Source organism: Theropithecus gelada, chromosome 8 (assembly GCF_003255815.1).
Source record: "Theropithecus gelada isolate Dixy chromosome 8, Tgel_1.0, whole genome shotgun sequence".
Lineage (NCBI taxonomy): Eukaryota > Metazoa > Chordata > Mammalia > Primates > Cercopithecidae > Theropithecus > Theropithecus gelada.
This window is the reverse complement of record NC_037676.1, coordinates 56,420,340-56,442,186: the sequence shown is the minus strand read 5'-3', so window position 1 is coordinate 56,442,186 and position 21,847 is coordinate 56,420,340. Positions and strand designations below refer to the sequence as shown.

General features: G+C 43.7%; 1 pseudogene; it reads left to right on the top strand.

Moving 5' to 3' along the window:
- Nucleotides 1-1,133: 1,133 nt before the first annotated feature.
- LOC112630159 lies at nt 1,134-18,814 on the top strand (annotated as a pseudogene).
- The last annotated feature ends 3,033 nt before the right edge of the window (nt 18,815-21,847 follow it).

Genomic DNA, 21,847 nt, shown 5'->3' with positions numbered 1-21,847 from the left:
TATTTGTAGTATGTCCAAAAAACTTACAAAAATATTTACCAGGCAATAGATCATTCTTTTTTTTTTTTTTTTTTTTTACACGGAATCTCGCTCTGTTGCCCAGGCTGGAGTGCAGTGGCGTGAACTTGGCTCACTGCAAGCTCCACCTCCCGGGTTCACGCCATTCTCCTGCCTCAGCCTCTCGAGTAGCTGGGACTACAGGCGCCCGCCATCACGCCCAGCTAAATTTTTTAATATTTTTTTTAGTATAGACGGGGTTTCACCGTGTTAGCCAGGATGGTCTCGATCTCCTGACCTTATGATCCGCCCACCTCGGCCTCCCAAAGTGCTGGGATTACAGGCGTAAGCCACCGCACCCAGCCTCATCATTCTTAAAAAGGACTAGGAAAGGATTTTCGTAAAAGCAGCCAGGTTGACATGTGCCCATCTTCTCAGATTACACCACTGTCTTCTTTACTTTGGTTTATCCCTAACTTTTTTTGTTATATTTCATGTACCATTTTGACTTTCTTTTTATATGTGAACTACTTTTTGGTCTCAGAGTTGTTTGTGGTTATTTCTGTCTTCTTGTTTAAGCCTCTTACCAATAGTTTTGTTTTGTTGAGACAGGGTCTCACTTTGTCATCCAGGCTGGAGGGCAGTAGCATGATCACGGCTCACTGCAGCCTCGACCGCCCCAGGCTCAAGTGATCCAACTGCCTTAGCCTTCCGAGTAGCTAGGATTATAGGCACACACTGCCATGCCCTGCTAATTTTTGTACTTTTTGCAGACACAAGTTCTCGCCATGTTGCCCAGGCTGGTCTCAAACACCTGAGTTCAAATGATCTGCCCGCCTCAGCCTCCCAAAGTGCTGGGATTACAAGTGTGAGCCATCGCGCCCAGCCCATTTTGTCTTTCTACTCCATTTTTTTCACCAAGCACTTTTCCCTGACTTGTTTTCTCTTTTATTCCCCTCATGGTACACTTCTTTCTTCCTCTTACTTCTTTTTTCTCAAATCTGGATGGAAGACACAAAATTTCTCAATACGGAGATGGAATCACTTACAGCATCCCAGTGAGGCTTCATCCTGAAAACCCTGCCTACTTTGTTCATATGAGAACAGCCCCCCAGGGGAGATGGCTGGGAATGAAGATGACAGAGCTCAGTGTGGACTCACAGCTTCTCAGGCCTCTGCAGGTGCACAAGTCCCCACTTCAACAGAATGTCACTTGTCCCAGCTGGAACATTTCTCCCGGGGGCAGCTCTGTTAAGAAGCTCACTGCCCAGCAGCGCACTGGGAAGAATGGTGATGGACAGCTGTTAAGTGGGGGAAAGGAGATCCTGTTGTTCGGGGCAGGAGAGAACACAACCTTTCATGCTGTTGAGCACTGGGAGAAGTGTGCTAACACATTTTCAGATCATCAGAAAGGATTACTGATTGTAAAGAAAACCTAGAGTTTGCCGAGGGTCCTTAACATCTTCATGTTGCCCATCATCAGAATGGAGGGGCTGAGAGGGCAGCCATGGCTGGGATGTGGAGAGAAGGGGACACCGGTCTCCAGCAGTCAGGAGGGCAGAGGGCTTCACACCAGAGGACGACGTCTAGAGGACTGGGGACTTGGAGCCAATTTATATGGTGACTTCGTGTTTTTCCATCCATTCTCCAAGCAGCTTTTTTGGAAAAAAGCTGTGGGGTCCCCTTCTGTTGCCTGGGCTGGAGTGCAGAGGTACAGTTGTACCTCACTGCTGCCCTCAGCTCCTGAGTTCAAGCGATCCTCCTGCCTCAGCCTCCCAAAGCACTGAGATTATGAGCATGAGCCACCCTGCCCAACCTAAACAGCTTTTTTATCTTCATGTGGCTTTCCCAGTAGACTTCCCCCCTTGAAAAGACACAGTTGCTGTTCAAAAGAATTACATGGCCTTTCTGTCTCAGACCAATGTCATTTGCTCGGACAGTATAAAACAGTTTTCCCCCAGATTTCTCTACTTACTTTGGATAAGCTGAAGAGTCAAAGTAATATGGCCAGAACTTGGCAACTCTTCGGATATGAGGAGCTGACAATAAGAAAAGAGTCGATGGTAATATCAAATTTTGATGTCAAAGCTCCCAGAAGAAGGATATACCACACATAGAACAGAAGCTCGACTCTGTCGCAGTACTGATCGTCTTCAGGTCTCCTCTCACCACCAACCCTCTATCTTAAAATCTTGCGGTGGAACCTCTGTTGGAAGCAAGCTGTCATTTCAAGGGCCATATTTCACTTTCATATTTATTTATAAATTCCATTTTAGTGCTTTCTATGTGCAAGATGGTGAACCAGGTGTTAGGGGATTGAACAAGGGGGAAAGATACAGCATACCATCTAAGAAGAACAGAGGGTTGGCCGGGTGCGGTGGCTTATGCCTGAAATCCCAGCACTTTGGGAGGCCAAGGCGGGCAGATCACCTGAGGTCAAGAGTTCGAGACCAGCCTGGCCAACATGGTGAAACTCTGTCTCTAATAAAAGTATAAAAATTAGCCAGGCGTGGTGACGGATGCCTGTAATCCCAGCTACTCTGGAGGCTGAGACAGGAGGATCATTTGAACCCAGGGGGTGGAGGTTGCAGTGAGCCGAGATCACGCCACTGCACTCCAGCCTAGGCAAGAAGAGCAAGACTCTGTCTCAAAAAAAAAAAAAGAGCAGAGGGTTAAGCAGAAAATATAAGAGACATATAGAAATAACTAAAATGCAAACATGTCGGTTATTTGTATTAGAAATCATTTAGGAGACTGTCAACTATAAATAACAGAAAAAACCTACTTTTAATTGATTTTTTAAATAAAATAAATTTATTATCTCACCAAAAGTCTGGAAATAGGATGATTCTAGGGCCGGTTAATATAACAGCTTGAGGACTTCATGGAGCCAGGTTCTTTCCATCTTTACGCTCTGCCATCTGAGCATGTTGGCCTTGGTCTTCAAACTTGTCCCCTCGTGACACAAGAGGGCCACAGGTTCAGTCATTCCACAGGGGCACAACCACTCTGGGTGAAAGAAGAGGGGCCAATGTCTCCAATTGTTTTTCTTTTATTTTTATGGGCAGGAGAGAAACTACCCCTCCCCCACTTCCTCTGTGTCTCACTTACCACAAGTACATCACAGGACCATTTTTACATGAATCACCAGCAAGGAGAATATTAACCCAATTGTTTGGACCAATAAAGAGTAACATTTCTTTGGACCTGGAGAGGGAGCCCTGGACACCAGACACCTAAACAAAATCTGGATTCTGTTATAAAGGTAAAGAAGAGGGAATGGCTTTATGGGGATAAAGAAGAGTATTTGCTGCAATATGCTTGTTGTAGCTGGCACATTCACTTGAAGCTGTTTAGTCCCATCCAACAATGTTTAGACAATGAAGTGTCTGAGATCCTTTCATTGTCTTACAAGGGAAAGGGTAAACACCATGTTCCGCCAGAACTGAGGATGGCTCTTGAATAAACACAACTACTGATTTCTGTGGCACCAGCTGTATGCCAAATGCCGCATGCCCGGCACTGCACTGCCCTAAGCATTTTAGCCCATAGCTCATTTTGTTCTTACCACAGTTTTGCAAAGTGGATGCTATTACCCTCATTTATGCAAATGAAAGAAAACAGACAAACACTTGCTTCAAGGAAGTCGAGTAACTTGCCAAAGTCACAAGCTAAGCCATGACAGAGGTGAGAGCCAGCCCACATCTACCTCAGGCCCAAGCTCCTTCTCTTCCAGCATACGTCTCCACTGCTTGATTCCCAGGACAAGCGTGCGGAGAGCAGGAACTTGTGGTGATGGTGATGGAGGGGTGTTAAGGGAGGGAAAGGAGATCCTGTTGTTCTGGGCAGGAGAGAACACAGCCTTTCATGCTGTTGAGCACTGGGAGAAGTGTGCTAACACACTTTCAGATCATCAGAAAGGATTACTAATTGTAAAGAAACCCTGGAGTTTGCCAAGGGTCCTTAACATCTTCATGTTGCCCATCATCAGAATGGAGGGGCTGAGAGGGCAGCCACGGCTGGGATGTGGAGAGAAGGGGACAGCGTCTATGTATGACAGCAGGGGCCGAGGGAGGATAGCTTTACGCCCTCCCGAAGGTACTATGCTGCTGTAGAACTGGAGGCTGGGAGTTGGGGTCAAAAGGAGTCCCTGAGCTTATCCAGGAAGAGGTGTTGATTGATTGAGGACAGTGGGAATCCAGCATTTAGAGTGGACAAGAATTTCACCCTCTTTCTGCTCAGAAAAGGTGGGTTCTCAGCACTGCTGATTATAATGGAAAAAAAATAGGGCTGACTTAGAAAACTGTTCAACAGATACACCAAAAGATTCAGATTATTTCATAAAGCTTTTCATTAGGAACCTGGAATCCACTTTGCATCCATCCAAATGACAAGTCAAGGCTGACAATAAAACGTGTGTTTCACTTCATAATATGCAACGTGTCTCTACATGCACCATCTCATGCGACATCTGAGGTCCCTGTCACTCCCCTCTCAGATGATGAAATAGGCGCCGATGGAAACATTCTATATCTGCTTGCTCTATGCCGTAGCCACAGCCACATGTAGCTATTGGGCACTTGACTGTGACTAGTGCAACTAAGGAACTGAATTTTTAATTTTAACTAATTTAAGTTTTAATTTAAGAAGCCACCTGTGGGCCAGGCGTGGTGGCTCACACCTGTAATCCCAGCACTCTGGGAGGCTGAGGCAGATGGATCACCTGAGGTCAGGAGTTCAAGGCCAACCTAGCCAACATGGCAAAACCATGTCTCTACTAAAAAATATAAAAATTATCTGGGTGTGGTCGTGGGCCCCTATAGTCCCAGCTACTCAGGAGGCTGAGACAAGAAAGACAGTTGAACGCAGGAGGCAGAGGTTGCAGTGAGCCAGGATCATGCCACTGCACTGCAGCCTGGGCAACAGAGTGAGACTCCATCTCAAAAAAAAAAAAAAAAAAAAAAAAAGAAGCAGCCACCTGTGGCCTGTGGTTCTGTATTGCTGGTGCACTTGTAGATGTTGAGGACTTGCCCAAGTCCATGGCTGCAGTCAGCTGCAGGGTGTTACTCCTCTATTTCCAATAACAGATTGCAACAAATTTTTTCTGGGTTCCTTGAGTTAATCATCAACCTGATTTAAATGTTGGAAATTTAATTCTGTTGTGACAACTTCTCAAGGATGAATGTTATAAGGGGAAAGGACCAATAATAGTTGAAATGAACATTCCCTTATGTCAGTTAGGTCTGGATTTGTTGGGCAATGGGAGCATAGCATATATTCCAGCGCCTGAGTGAAGTTTTCCACTCAGGTTGTGGGGAAGCAAATGAGCTTCTGCGCCCAGTAATGCCAGCAATTGCCTAAAAGAGACTACTCAGTAAGGCCAGAGCTGTCCTTCACTTTCTGGGAGGAAAAACAGAATCAAAATCTCTCTTGTGATTTACTGGTAGCCATAAATCTTGGAAGGTCCTAGGCACCAAACAGATATCTGACATGACTTCTGACATCATGATCTGACACTATTTCTGCTCATCAACACTGTTAGGGCAATTGAAGGGGCATAGCAGCGGCAAGGGCCGAAGAAGGGGTGCCGGAAGGGAGGAGCCTTCATCAGTGAAACCTCATGCTTTCATGGAAAAGAGGAACAAAGGGAGTAAGAATTACAGCAAGTTCCCAGGGAAAATACCTCATCTGTTTTGAGGGTGTATGTACAGTCCTCTGGTAATCTAAACAAAGATTCCATCCTGCACTGTGATGAGGACCATCATCCCACTATCAGTGGGGCCCCAGGTACTGTTTCCCTATCTCAACTCTTTGCCTACTAAGGGATTTTGGACTTGATTGGGAAAACGTGCCAATGACAACACTGATCCCTCCCACCCAAGTCCGACCTTCGGAGGCTTGGGTTGCCCTGTTGCGTGAAGTCGAGGGATTCCCAGCATGTTGAACATTCCTATCTCCTTAGCCTGCCTCCAGATAGCTCCCTTCCTTCCTGGATAGATACAAGTATAGGTTAGCCAGGCAGGTGACCCTCACCTCCACCCCGGATTTAGTCAGAAATTTCATTCCATCATCATTATTAATAGCTGGGTGTGCTAATGTTTCCTGAAGAACATGATAAGAACCACACAGAATCTGAAGGAAACAAATCCATGACTCGGCACTTTCCCTCATACTCGACAGCAATGGAGAGTTCCTGGTTGACCCGAAAATATCTGTGAGGCCTGGGACTCTTGCCCAATGTCTGCGTGAAAATCTAATCTTATGTGGGATAAGGGTGTGCAGCCACTGAAACTTAGAAAAATCATAGACAGCCTCCGTGTAATGTCACCCTCGAGCCCTGCAGCTGCCCGAAGTCAATGAACAGAACTGCCTTCTACCTACAGTGCCAGTGGCTGCTTCCTGAATTCCAATTAGTTTGCTAAAGGGAGGAAATCTAAAGTTTACTGAGAATTGTCTTCAAGGTTTTTATATGCATCTCAGATTAGTCCCTCCATCTCCCTGTGAGATAAGAAATATGGACTAATTGTAGAGTTGGAGAAGCTGAGGTTCAGAGAAGTTAAGTGATTAGCTCAAGATCACACAACTAATTAGAAGAAGAGCCCAAATCCAAACCTGACCTGTTCGTCTCTCAGCACTGAGCTCCTACCCCAGGCAGCATGATCTGAATGGGGGCTGGGTACCCACTGGTGCGGACTGAATTGTGCCCCCAGCACAAAATAATGTATGTTGAAACCATTACCCCCAATGTGACTGCATTCAGAGGTCAGGCTTTTAGGAAGGTAGTTATGGTTCAATGAGGTCATAAGGGGGTGCCCAAAGCAATAGAACTGATGTTCTTATAAGCAAAGGAAGCCTGGGCAACACAGTGAGACCCTGTTTCTATAAGATAAAAAAAAAATTTGCCAGCCATGGTGGCACACACCTGTGATCCTGGCTACTTGGGAGGCTGAGGTAGGAGAATTGCTTGAGCTCAGGAGTTTGAGGCTGCAGTGAGTCATGATCACACCACTGCACTCCAGCCTAGGTGACAGAGTGAGGCTCTGTCTCAGAAAAGAAAAGGAACTGGCACCAGGACTGTTTCTCCAAGCGGACACAAGAGAGTTCATGTGAGCACCCAGTGAGAAGGTGGACATCTGCAAGCCAGGGAGAGAGGCCTCACCAGAAACCGACCTTGCAGGCACCTTGGCCTTGGATTTCTAGCCTCCAGAGCTATGAGACAATAAGTGTCTATTGTTTGGGCTATCTAGTCTTAGGGATTTTGTGATGGCAGCTTGAGCAGACTTGTACATCCACCTTGGTACCTTTAAGACTTTCTCTTCAAAACACCTCATATAACACTCAGAAAAATGCCATGCTTACCTAATCCCACATTCCACAGCACCTTCCTAACCCTTACTGCCTCTCCAGCAGGGCCAGGTCTGGGAAGGTGGGGAGGTACTTTCTTTCCTAGGGCACAAAAATGACAGGGATCCCAAAAACTCAGTAATTAAATGACATTTTAATTAAATGTTTTAAAAATATCAAAATTAGGCCGGGCGCGGTGGCTCACGCCTGTAATCCCAGCACTTTGGGAGGCCAAGGCAGGCAGATCACGAGGTCAAGAGATTGAGACCATCCTGGCGAACACGGTGAAACCCCATCTCTACTAAAATTACAAAAATTAGCTGGGTGTGCTGGCGTGCGCCTGTAGTCCCAGCTACTTGGGAGGCTGAGGCAGGTGAACAGCGTGAACCTGGGAGGCAGAGGTTGCAGTGAGTCAAGATCGCACCACTGCACTCCAGCTTGGTGACAGAGCGCGACTCCATCTAAAAAAAAAAAAAAAAAATCAAAATTAATGCAAAAACTCCATAAGACTTTGGCTACGTCATAATTTTGCCCACAGCTAGTCATGGTTTATAGCTATTTCTCCCTTGTTTTTCAATGTAAGTACAGCCTCTGTGAGTGGAACCCAAACTCCATGCTTGAGATAAAGGAACTACCCTTTTTCCCTCATTACAGATTATTAAGATGTTAAGGTCGGGCACAGTGGCTCACACTTGTAATCCCAGCACTTTGGGAGGCTGAGGCAGGCAGATCATTTGAGGCCAGGAGTTAAAGACCAGCCTGACCAACATGGCAAAACCCCTTCTCTACTAAAAATACAAATATTAGCCAGGCATGGTGGCGCACACCTGTAATCCCAGCTACTTGGGAGGCTGAGACATGAGAATCGCTTGAGCCCAGGAGGCAGAGGTTGCAGTGAGCTGAGATCACACCATTGCACTCCAGAGCCCGGGTGACAAAGCCAGACCCTGTCTCAAAAAAAAAAAAAAAAAAAGATGTTAATAATAATCAACAAGCATGGGCTGGACACCAGCTGTGTTGCAGGCTTTGTCCTGGGTGCAGAGTATTCAGTAGTGAGCAGGGTGGACAAGGCCAGCCTAATGGAGAGGGCAGTCTGCAGAGGAACAGAAACAAGTAAGGGCCTGCAAGAGTCCACAGAACTGGGGCCACATGTGGTGCTTGTAAAGGAGAGTTGATGATGGAGTCACAAGGAGGACACCTAAGCTTGAGTGAGAGCATCAGGAAGGTGCCCCTGGGGAAAGAGGCATCTTTGGCAGTTTAGCAAGTGACAGAGGTGGGAAGACCCAGATCTAGGCAGAGGAGAAACATGTGAGAATCTTCAAATTGTTGCTGTTTACTGAGCACTGACAGGTTACAAACACCGTGAGGTTGAAAGCTCATGACATCCTGTAAGATAGGTGAGCTTCTTCCTCACACACTCCCATCTGATCCATCGACAAATTCCATTGGTTCCATCTTCAAAATAGGTAAGAGAGTCCAACCACCTCTCCCCAGATCCATCCCTACCACCCCAGTCTGAGTCTCCTAAATGGTCCCTGGCTCCCACTTTCAGTTTAGTTTAGTTTAGTTTGGTTTTGAGACAGGGTTATACTCTGTCACCCAGGCTGGAGTGCAGTGGCATGATCACAGTTCAGTGCAGCCACAACCTCCCTAGGCTCAGATGATCCTCCTACCTCAGCCTCTCCAGTAGCAGAGACTACAGGCGTGTGCCACCATGCCCAGCTAATTTTTGTATTATTTGTAGAGGTAGGTTTTCGCCATGTTGCCCAGGCTGGTCTCGAACTCCTGAGCTCAAGTGATCCACTTGCCTCAGCCTCCCAAAGTGCTGGGATTATGAGAAAGAACCACCATGTCCTCCTCCTGGTTCCCCACCTTTCCTCTCTTCAGTCATTTATCAACGTGGATGCCAGAGTCATCCTGCTAAACGATAAAGCAGATCATGCCACTTCTCTGGCTCAAGGCTTCCAATTGCTTCTCATCCTTACTCAGAGTGAAGTCAAATAAATAAAACAATCTGCCCTGCAAAGCCTCCTCCCCATGAGCCCTCTCCCCTCATCTTGTTATCAAAACTCTGTAATTTATGTATCTTGTTGATATGGTTTGGCTGTGTCTTCACCCAAATCTCATCTTGAATTCCCATGTGTTGTGGGATGGACCCAGGGAGAGGTAATTGAATCATGGGGGCAGGTCTTTCCCATGCTGTTCCCATGAGAGTGAATAAGTCTCATGAGATCTGATGGTTCTATAAGGGGGTGTTTCCCTGTGCAAGCTTTCTTTTTGCCTGCTGCCATCCATGTAAGATGTGACTTGCTTCTCCTTGCTGTCCACCATGATTGTGAGGCCTCCCCAGCATGTAGAACTGTAAGTCCAATAAACCTCTTTCTTTTGTAAATTGCCCAGTCTCGGGTTTGTCTTTATCAGCAGCGTGAAAACAGACTAACACACTTGTTTATTGTTGTTGACTACCCAAACAACCACCAGAAAAACCTGTAAGTCAATCAAAACTGGGTTTATGAGATTTCCTGCAATAAGGCAGCAGACCACTTTGACAGAATCTTAGTAGTGTTTCAAAATGAGAAGTTAGAGCAGAGTCTTTGTGGGGGGTTAAGGCTTCAGTTAGGTGATGCCAAGGATGATCTTGTAAGGAGGAGAATTGGCTAGAATCAGAGGATTTATGACATACCAGCTTTGAACTGGTGGGAGGATTGAGATGAGGGTCTTGTAGGGTTTGATACGTAAACCGTTAGTCTTGATAAACAAGCACCATTTCCTAGTATTGTTTAACACATGAATTGGGAATTATTTCTGTTTCAGTTCTCATACCACTAGAATGTAAGTTCCACGAGGGCATGGATTACTTTTTCTGTTTTGTTCACCTGTATCCTATCTCATAGGATAATGCAGATATTGAGAGTAGATATCAACAAACATTTGTCAAATAAAATAATTAATGTGTTATTATTTCCATTTTTTAAATAAGGAAACTGTAACTCAAATAACTTCCCTTAGTCACATAACTAGATGAACACAGGGCTATTTGACTCTAAAAACAAACTCTCCGGCACCACTGTGCTGATGGTAACAAATGGTTATGGAGGCATTGTATGTTAAGTACTTCAAATACAGTCATTTAACTCAATAACTCTACAATGCAGGCACTATTATTATCCCCCTATTGAGGATGAGGAAACTGAGCAGTACACAAATTAAATTACCCAAGGTCCGAAAGCTCACAAGTACAGAGACCGTTCTCAAAATCCGGTTTTTTTAACTGAAAACACTGTGCTAATATCCAAAAGGTGGGAGCAACACAAGTGTCCATTGATGGATGAATGGACACAGAAAAAGTGGTCTATACATACAAAGGAATATTATTCAGCCATAAAGAGGAAGGAAAGGCTGATACTTGCTATAACATGGATGAATCTTGAGGACATTATGCTAAGTGAAATAAGCCAGTCACAAAAGGACAAATAGTGGATGATACCACTTACATGAGGTACCTGGAGTAGTCAAATTCATAGAGATAGAAAGTAGAATGGTGGTTGCCAGGGATATAGGGGAAAATGGGAAATTATTGTTTAATGGGTACAGAGGTTCAGTTTTGCAGGATGAAGGACTTCTGGAGATGGACGGTGTAATGGTTCACAACAAAGTAAGTATACTTAATGCCACTGAACTGTACATTTAGAAATGGGTAAGATGGGCCGGGTGCGGTGGCTCACGCCTATAATCCCAACACTTTGGGAGGCCAAGGTGGGTGGATCGCCTGAGGTCAGGAGTTCAAGACCAGCCTGGCCAACATGGTGAAACCCTATTTCTACTAAAAATACAAAAATTAGCCAGGTGTGGTGGTGAGCACCTGTAATCCCAGCTACTTGGGAGGCTGAGGCAGGAGAATAACTTGAACCCAGGAGGCGGAGGTTGCAGTGAGCCAAGATTGTGCCACTGCACTCCAGCCTGGGCAACAAGAATGAAGCTCTGTCTCCAAAAATATATATGTATGGGTAAGATGGTAAATTTTATGTCATTGTAATTCATCACTATCTTTAAAAACTATGCTAAACAAGCATAGTCTTCAAAATTGGATAAGCTAGATGACATGGACACATTCCTGAAAACACATGATCTATCAAAATTGACTGATAAATAATTAGAAAATCTGAATAGACATAACTAGTAAGGAGATTTAATTAATAATCAAAACCTCTCAACAATATCAACAACAAAAAGCTGAGGAACAGATGGTTTTACTGGTGAATTACACTAAATGCTTTTTTTTTTTTTTTTCCTGAGATAGGGTCTTGCTCTGTCACACAGGCTGGAGTGCAGTGGTGTGATCACAGCTCACTGCAGCCTTTACCTCCTGGGCCCAAGCAATCCTCCCACTTCAGTCTCCCAAGTAGCTAGGACTACAGGCACATGCCACCATGCCCAGCCAATGTTTCTAAAAAAACTTTTGTAGAGACACTGTCTCCCTACATTGCCCAGGCTAGTCTTGAACTCCTGAGCTCAGGCGATCCTCCTACCTTAGCCTCTCAAAATGCTGAGATTACAAGCATTAGCCACCATGCCTGGCCTATACCAAATACTTAATGACGAATTAACACCAATCCTTCTGAAACTCTTCCAAAAACTTGAAGAGGAGGTAACACATCTTAAGTCATTCTCTGAGGCCAGCATGACCCTGATACTGAAGCCAGACAAAGATGTTGCCAAAAAAAGAAAACTGTAATGCAAAAATCCTCAAAAAAAATTAGCAAACCAAATTCAGCAACATATTGAAAGGAGTAAACACCATGACTAAGTGGGATTTAATCCCAGAAAGCAAGAATGGTTCAATGGAGCAAGATGGCTGACCAGAAGCCTTTAGTGCTTGTCCCCCTCCCAAAGACATCCAGAACAATGAATAAACGAGATGACATTGCAACAAAAATAACTGAAGGAGAGTGCCATTGTGCATCAGAGGAGTAACAGAAATCCGGGTGAGCACAGAAAATTGGCATGGCCACACAGAGAACCAAAGGAAACACTGGGCCTCCACCATCCCCTTCCCTAACCAGGATGGGCTGGGAACCAGGAGGGACCTTCTCCTTTGGCAATGAGGTAAGAAAGAGGATCCCAGCAACCTTCATGAACACCTTGGACACCTACAGGCCTCACCACTGGGGTCCCCTGCAGTCCTCACAGGAACTAAGCCCAGTGAGGGAACTGCCTGGAGTCCACATAGCTGTGGTCCCACTAGAGAGGGCACCAACACTGTGCTTCACCTCCTGGGGCCTGCAATACTACTGTGCTGTGCCATCTTGGATTTGAAACTATGGATGGAGAATGTCTTGTCCAGGGAGTGAGTAGCTACAGCTCACCTTCATCCTTGAGGCTAAGCCACCACTGAGCCACTCCAGCCCAGTGGCCCAACATCCCCAAGCTCAGCTGTTAGCAGCTATTACACTCTTCCCCATGGAACCAAGCAGAGGCCAAGGTCCTCCACCTACTCCTCCCCAGTCCCTCAGGTCAGAGCTGAAGGGGTACCCTGTCTCCTGGGAAAAGAGTATCTTGGACACGTATGGCACTCATGCTTCTCTGGTACCTAAGTCGAAGTAGCATCCTGCATCCTAGGAAGTGGTGCCCTGACCACCCAAAGCAGTCACACACACACCCCAGTACTTAAGCCGCAGGGCATCCTGCATTCCAGGGAAATGGTTCCTGGACCACCCAGAACAGTCATGCCTTTCCAGGCCTGAGCTGAAGTAGCACATTGCCCCCTAAGGAATTGGTGCCCTGGCTGAGCTGAGCAGCTCCACATCCCAGGGTTGAGCTGAAATAGTATCCTGTGTCCCAGAGAAATGGAGCAATGGCTGAGCTGAGACACGCAGCCCTACAGGCCACACGGATCTAGTATTCTGCTTCCCTGGAGCTGGACTAGCCCACTAAAGTGTTAGCTGCTGAAACGCCCCTCTTCCTGGGGAGTACAGTCATCACTGTGCTTTCTTCTGCCCTACTCCTCAGGGCCCAAATGATAGCTGTGCTCTGCCATTCTGGGGTACTTGCTGCCACTGCACTTGGCCTCACTGAGTCTGGGATACGTCCAACCCTGACCATCTCAAGGCCTAGCATCACTACTACATAGTACCTCATCCAGTGGAACCTGAGTTATCACTGAGCCCTACTCCCAAATTGCAGCCATACCCTGCTTCCCAGGCTCAAACCTCCAGAGCATCCCTTCTTCCCCAAACTCAGGCCAGGGATGTACCCTACCCTCCAGGAGTATAATCTCAGCAACAATTCCGCCCCTGGGCCTGAGCTACTAGGGGATGCCCATAGAGTCACAGATCCTGGCTCTGTGGGCAACCTACATCTAACCCTGCCACGAAGAGCAAACTTGCACCCCAAGACCCAGGTGCTCGAATTGTTGCCAAAAAGAAGAAAAAGGCCAGGCACAGTAGCTCACGTCTGTAATCCCAGCACTTTGGGAGGCCAAGGCAGGCAGATCATTTGAAGTCAGGAGTGACCAGCCTGACCAACATGTGAAACCCAATCTCTACTAAAAATACACACACACACACACACACACACACACACACACACACAGAGCTGGGCATAGTGGTGCACACCTGTAATCCCAGCTACTTGGGAGGCTGAGGCAGGAGAATTGCTTGAACCCTGGAGGCAGAGGTTGCAGTGAGCTGAGATCACACCACTATACTCCAGCCTGGGTGACAGAGTGAGACACCATTTGAAAAAAAAAAAAAAACCGGCGCTGGTGAGGATGGAGAAAAAGGACAATTCTTACGCACTGTTGGTGGGAATGTAAATTATTATAGCCACTATGGAAAACAGTATGGAGGTTTCTCAAAAAACTAAAAATAGAACTACCATGTGACCTAGCAATCCCACTGCTGGGTATGTATCCAAAGGAAAAGAAATAGGTATGTGAAAAAGATATCTGTACCCCCATGTTTACTACAGTACTATTCACAAGATATGCAGCCAAGATGTAGAATCAACCTAAGTTCCATCAACAGATGGATGGATAGTCAGTGGGTGAGTGGATAAAGAAAATGTGGTACATATACATAATGGAGTATTATACAGCCAAAAAAAAATGAAATCCTGTCATTTGCAATGACATGAATGGAACTAGAGGACATTATGCTGAGTGAAATAAGCCAGGCACAGAAAGACAAATATCACATTTCTCACTCATATGTGGGAGCTCAAAAAAAAACAACGCATGGAGACAGAGAGTAGAATGATGACTCTCAGAAGCTAGGAAGGGTGGTCAGGAGAAGGAAATATACAGAGGTTGGTTAATGGGTACAAAAATATAGTTAGACAGAGGCAATGAGATCTAGTGTTCAGTAGCAGAAGAGGGAGACTATAGCTAATAATAATTTATTGTATGTTTCAAAATAAGTGGAAGAGTGGCATTAGAATGTTCTAGCAGTTTGGCACAGTGGCTCACACCTGTAATCCCAGCACTTTGGGAGGCCAAGGTGGGCAGATTGCTTGAGCCCAGAAGTTCAAGACCAGCCTGGGCAACATGGTGAAACCTCATCTCTACAAAAGAAAATTACAAAAATTAGCTGAGCATGGGGGTGTGCACCTGTAGTCCCAGCTACTCAGAAGTCTGGACTGGGGGCATCCTTTGAGCTGGGAGGTTGAGAGAACAGTGAGCTGAGATGATGCCACTGCACTCCAGCCTGGGCAACAGATTGAGGCCTTGTCTCAAAAAAGAAAAAAAAAAGAATGTTTCTAGCACAAAGAAACATAAGATAAATGCTTGAGATGATGGCTATCCTAATTACCCTGATTTAATCATTACACACTGTGATACTTGTATCAAAATATCACATGCACCCCCATAAATATGTAAATACATACAACTATTACATATCCATAAAAGTTAAAAGTTTTAAAACAGATGAATGTGTAAAGAAAATGTGATATATTTACACAATGGAATACTATTTAGTCATAAAAAAAGAATGAAATTCTGTCATTAGTGGCTATATAAGAGAGCTTGGAAACTATTAGGTGAAATAAGCCAGGCATAGAAAGATAAGTACTGCATGTTCTCACTCATACGTGAAAGCTAAAAAAAGTTGATCTCATAGAAGTAGAGAGTAGAATAGTAGTCACCAGTGACTGGGAAGGGTAGGTGGGAGCAGAGGATAGATAGCAAAGGTCAGTTAATGAACACAAAAGTACAGCTATACATAGGAGTAATAAGTTCTAGTGTTCTATAATGCTATAGGAAAACTAACAAAAATTTATTGTATATTTTCAAGTAGCCAGAGGAGTAGATTTCGAATGTTCCCAACTCCAAAAAAAGGAAATTTTTGAGATGATGAATATACTAATTACTATGATTTGATCATTACACATTGTATACATGTATCAAAATGTCACAATTTACCTCATTAATATGTACAATTATCTATCAATTTAAAATAGTAAGAAAAGCAAAAAATGAAATAAGAACAATGAAAAAAGAATGCTTCAACAAAAAAATCAATGTAATACACTACATTAATAGAATTCAGGGGAGAAACGCACATGATCAACTCAATTGATGCAGAAAAACACCTGACAAAAATTCAACCACCTTTCACAATAAAAACGCTCAATATACTAGGAATAGAAGGAAACTTCCTCAAAATGATAAAGGTCGTATATGAAAAACCCACAGCTAACATCATACTCCAAACACCTTTGCATATACGGTCAACTGATTTTTGACAAGAGTGCCAAGACCATTCAATGGTGAAAAGACAGTATGGCCGGGCGCGGTGGCTCAAGCCTGTAATCCCAGCACTTTGGGAGGCCGAGACGGGCGGATCACGAGGTCAGGAGATCGAGACCATCCTGGCTAACACGGTGAAACCCCGTCTCTACTAAAAAAAAAAAAAATACAAAAAACTAGACAGGCGAGGTGGTGGGCGCCTGTAGTCCCAGCTACTCGGGAGGCTGAGGCAGGAGAATGGTGTAAACCCGGGAGGCGGAGCTTGCAGTGAGCTGAGATCCAGCCACTGCACTCTAGCCTGGGCAACAGAGTGAGACTCCGTCTCAAAAAAAAAAAAAAAAGACAGTATGAAACCTTTTCCTCTACAATCATTAATAGGACAAGGCTGCCTGCTTTCACTATTTCAATTCAACATAGGATTAGAAATTCTAGCCAGAGCATTTAGGCAAGAAAAAGAACAAAAGTCATCTAAATTGGAAAGGAAAAAGGATAATTAATTCTCACTGTTCACAGAGGGCAAGATCTTTTATGTAGAAAACCCTAGAGATTGTGCAAGTGCACATACACACACACACACACACACACAACTTTAGAGCTAATGAACTCAGCAACATTGCAGGATATAAAATCAACACATAAAAATCAGTTGCATTTCTATATACTGGCAATGAATAATCTGAAAAGAAAATTAAGAAAAACATTCCATTTATAATAATATCCAAAAGAATAAAATACAGTTAACTTCCTGCATAGTCAAAAGTCCACATACAACATTTGACTCCCCAAATGCTTAAGTACTAATTGCCTACTGTTGACCAGAAAATTTACCAATAACAACCTGTCAATTAATGCATATTTTATGTTATATGTATTATATACTATATTCTTAGGATAAAGTAAGATAGAGAAAAGAAAGTGATATTTTAAAAATCAGAAGGAGTCTCAACAATGTCTGGATAATTACAAAAAGAGGGAAAGAAAAAATAAGAACAAAATAAAATCACAAGGAAGAAAAAATATATTTGCAATTCATTCAGTGGAACGGATTATCACAAAAGTCATATCTTTGTCATCTTCACATTGAGTAGGCTGAAGAGGAGGAGGAAGAGAAAAGATTGGTCTTGCTGTCTCGGGGTAGCAGAGGTAGAAAAGGTAGAGGAGGTGGAAGGGGAGGCAGGAGAGGCAGGCACACTTGCTGTAACTTTTATCGCAAAAACTGAGTATAAATCAACCTTGCAACTCAAATTCATGTTGTTTAAGGGTAAACTGTACTTAGGAATAGATTTAACTAAGAAGGGAAAAGATTGGTACGTTGAAAACTACAAAACATGACTGAAAGAAACCAAAGAAGATAAATTAATGGAAAGACATTTCCATTTTATCTTAATATTGTGAAGAGGACAAAATCACCCAAAGCAGTCTACAGATTCAGTGAAACTCCTGTCAAAATACCAACGGCATGTTTTGCAGAAATAGAAAAATCAATTCTAAAAGTTATAGGAAATCTCAGGAGATCCTAAATAACCAAAACATTCTTGAAAAATAACAAAATTGGAAGATGCACATTTCCTAATTTCAAAACTTACTACAAAGCTACAGTATTCAAAAAAAAAAAAAAAAAGTGATACTGGCATAAAAACAGCTATATAAGCCAGTGGAAAAGAACAGAAAGCCCAGAAATAATCACAGAAATATGGGGTCAAATGATCTTCAACAACAGTGCCAAGACCACTTAATGGAGAAAGGACATTCTCCTCAACCGATGGTGCTAGAAAAACTGAATATTCACATGCAAACAAGTAAAGCTGGATCCTTACATCATACTTTTTTAAACTCAAAATGAGTCAAAGATCTAAAGTTAAAAGCTAAAACTATAAACTCTTAGAAAAAACAAGGGAAGATCTTCATGAGATTGGATTTGACAATGATTTCTTGGATACAACACCAACAACACAGTCAACAAAAGTAAAAATTAAAGAACCGTTCTTTTCATGAAAGTTTAAAACTTTTTGCATCAAAGGACGCAATCAACAGAGTGAAAAGAAAACCCATAGAATGAAGAAAATATTTGCAAATGATACATCTGATAAGGGATTCAAATCCAGAATAAGCAACTCCTAAAACTCAATGACAAAAACGAACAACTCAATTCAAAAATGAGTATTACCACACGCTGAGCCGCCGTGCAGCTAGGACGCCACGTGCAAGCTGAAGCCGCACCTCCTGCAGGGCTCCTCTCACCAGCCGGGCACCTCAGATGACAGCTACACCCAGGCCAGCACCAGCAGCTCAGCCGCCAGCAGTGGCACCCCCATCTGCAGTTGGCTCTCCTGCTGCTGCGCCCCGGCAGCCAAGTCTGATGACCCAAGTGGCAACCAGTGCAGCTGGCATGGCTGTAGGCTGTGCTGTGGGGCACACACTGGGTTATGCCCTTACTGGGAGCTTCAGTGGAGGAAGTAATGGTGAACCTGCAAAACCTGACATCACTTACCAGCAGCCTCAGGCAACCCGGCCAGCATAGCAGCAGCAGCCTTTTTTCCATGAGATGAAACAGTTTTTGGAGTGTGCCCAGAACCAAGATGACATCAACACGCTCTGTGGGGCTTTCAATGAAGTTCTCAAACAGTGCAGACTTGCAAACAGATTGGCCTAATCAAGAAGTTCAAATTGGAGAAATGGAAAAGCAGCTCTCATAGCCAAGTTAATTCACTATTAAAATATAATTGATAGTAAAGATATAAAGTATAACCATCAGTTAAACCTCTCGTGTGTCATTTGTAGCTTCCTTGCTTCAGAATCGAAATGGAAGAGGGTGTTCTAACTGTGTAGAATTTCATTAAGATGGTGTAGAATTTGGGGCTGGGCAAATGTTTGTGTGCCCTCCTTAAACTGGCTGTTACAATTTTATTCCTTGTGAGTTAATTAGAATAAGGTGATTTTCTTCCATGAAAATGAATATTTTTCTAGAAGACAAACAAATGGCCAATAAATACATGCCTCAGTCATTTGGAAAATACAAATCAAAACCACAGTGAGATACCACTTCACACAAATTAGAATGGCTATTTTTCATGAAAATAACAAGCATTGGTGATGATGTGGAGAAATTGGAACCCTCATGCATTGCTGGTGGAATGTAAGATTGTTCAGCTGCCGTGGAAAACAGTTTGGCAGTTCCTCTAAAATTCAAAACATAAAATTGCTATATAATCCAGCAATTCCACTCCTCAATATATACTCAAAAGAACTGAAAGCAGGGACTGAAACAGATACTTGTACACCAATATCCCTCAGGATCCATAGGGGACTGGTTCCAGGACCCCCCTTGGATACCCAAATCTGCGGATGCTCAAGTCCCATATATAAAATGGTGTAGTTTTGAGAAAGCAATCAGTAGACATAAGGGAAAAAATGGTGTAGTATTTATATAAACCTATGCATATCCTCCCACATACCTTAAATCATCTCTAGATTACTTATAATACCTAATATACTATAAATGCTATGTAAATCAATGTTAATACTGTATTTTTAAATTTGTATTATTTTATTGTTGTATTTTTTTTTCCAATTTTTTTTTTTTTTTTTTTGAGACAGAGTCTCACTTCACAGACCAGGCTGGAGTATAGTGGTGTGATCTTGGCTCACTGCAACCTCTGCCTCCCAAGTTCAAGTGATTCTCATGCCTTAGCCTCCCAAGTAGCTGGGATTACAGGCGCACACCACCATGCCCAACTAATTTTGTATTTTTAATAGAGACGGGGTTTCACCATGTTGGCCAGACTGGTCCCGAACTCCTGACCTCAGGTGATCCACCTGCCTCGGCCTCCTAAAGTGCTGGGATTACAGGCATGAGCCACTGCTCCTGGCCATTCCAAGTATTTTTTAATCCATGATTGGTTGAATCCATGGATGCAGAACCCACAAATACTGAGAGACAATGTACTATTCATAGTAGCCAAAAGGCAGACAGGAATGAAATTTCAATACATGCCACAACATGGATAACGCTTGAAAATATTATGGTAAGTGAAATCAGCAGACACAAAAAAAGACAACTATGGTGTGATTCCACCTGTATGAGGTATATAGAATAGGCAAATTCATAGAGACATAAAGTAGAATAGTGGTTACTAGGGACCTAGGGAGAGGGGAGAATGAGGAGTTACTGTGTAATGGGTAGAGTTTCTGTTTGATGTGATGAAAAACTTCTAAAATGAATAGTGGTGATGGGTGCACAACACTGTGAATGTACTTAATATCAATGAATTAATCATACTCTCCAAATGGTCAAATGATAAATTTTTGTTATGTTTATTTACCACAATAAAATAAAACACTCTAAAAGGGAATTCAGTCCTCAGCAGAGGCCATATCTGCATTTTTCCTGGATCAACCATGGCTCAGTTGGGTTTCAGAGCCTTATTTTCTTTTTTTCATTTTTTTTTTTTTTTTTTTGAGACGGAGTTTCACTCTTGTTGCCCAGGCTGGAGTGCAATGGCACAATCTCGGTTTATCACAACCTCCACCTCCTGGGTTCAAGCGATTCCCCTGCCTCAGCCCCCTAAGTAGCTGGGATTACAGGTGCCTGCCACCACACCCAGCTAATTTTGAATTTTTAGTAGAGACGGGCTTTCTCCATATTGGTCAGGCTGGTCTCGAACTCCCAACCTCAGGTGATCAGCCTACCTCGGCCTCCCAAAGTGCTAGGATTACAGGCGTGAGCTACCGCGCCTGGCCTCAAAGCCTTATTCTTTTATGAATGCTATTCTAGCCTGAAAATAAAATCTTCCTGCAAGTATCAATCACCCTTGAGCCTGTTCATGTGCTGAGAAATAAAGGAGACAAAGAAATAATGGGGAACATAGAAAGATGCAGAGGGAAAATATAAGCAACACAGGCAAACAGGCTGTGTTAACCAAACAAGTACCTTCTGTACTTGTTTCAAGTACTTTGGGAAATTTAAGAAAAATATGTTAAACGCTCAATAAGGACCAAGGGGTTTTAATTTTTTCATGTGAGAGAAGAAAGTCCTTGTAGATATGTACTAATTGTTTCCTTCCCTCTCTCCAATCCATGATTTATGGAATACTTAATGGTCATTTACTACTCACCTACTCACAGGAAACTGGCAGATCTGATATTTGACCCTACTTAGAAGCTGATAAATTGGCCTGTTACGGCTTGCTTCATGGATGTTGGCAAAAGACACAAGACTCATGGGTCAGAGACATGGCCATCCCGGGGGTACAAGTCACCATGAGAAAGGCTAATTAACACGTGGCTTCCAGACTAAAAGCAAATATTAAGGTGCACGTGGTGCCCCTGGAAAGAGAACTTACAATTGTGTGCAGCCATCAAATGAAGCCTACATCATTCAGCAGGGAGCACAGCGGGATCTGTGTGAAAAAAACCTGACAATGCCATTGTGTCCTCCTGGCCGCTGATATACCTAGGGTTCCTGGTTCAGTTTAAATAATTGAGTCTAGACCTTGATTTGGAATGATGGCCTAAAGGGCAGACAGTCCACTTGTCCTGTCTGTACGTGGACTAGTACACCAGAGGAGGAGCGTTCATTTACCCCACAGAACGACGGAGCCACAGCTGTGAGAATGGGTGTGGAGAAGGCAGGGGACAAAGGAGAGTCTGCCTTTGCTACTTCCAGCAGATTTGTCAGCAAGTGTAAGAGAATGGCAATCAAATCACAGTGAAAGTAATCTGGAGGAGGATGGCAGACCTAGAATTCTTAAATTTCAGGTA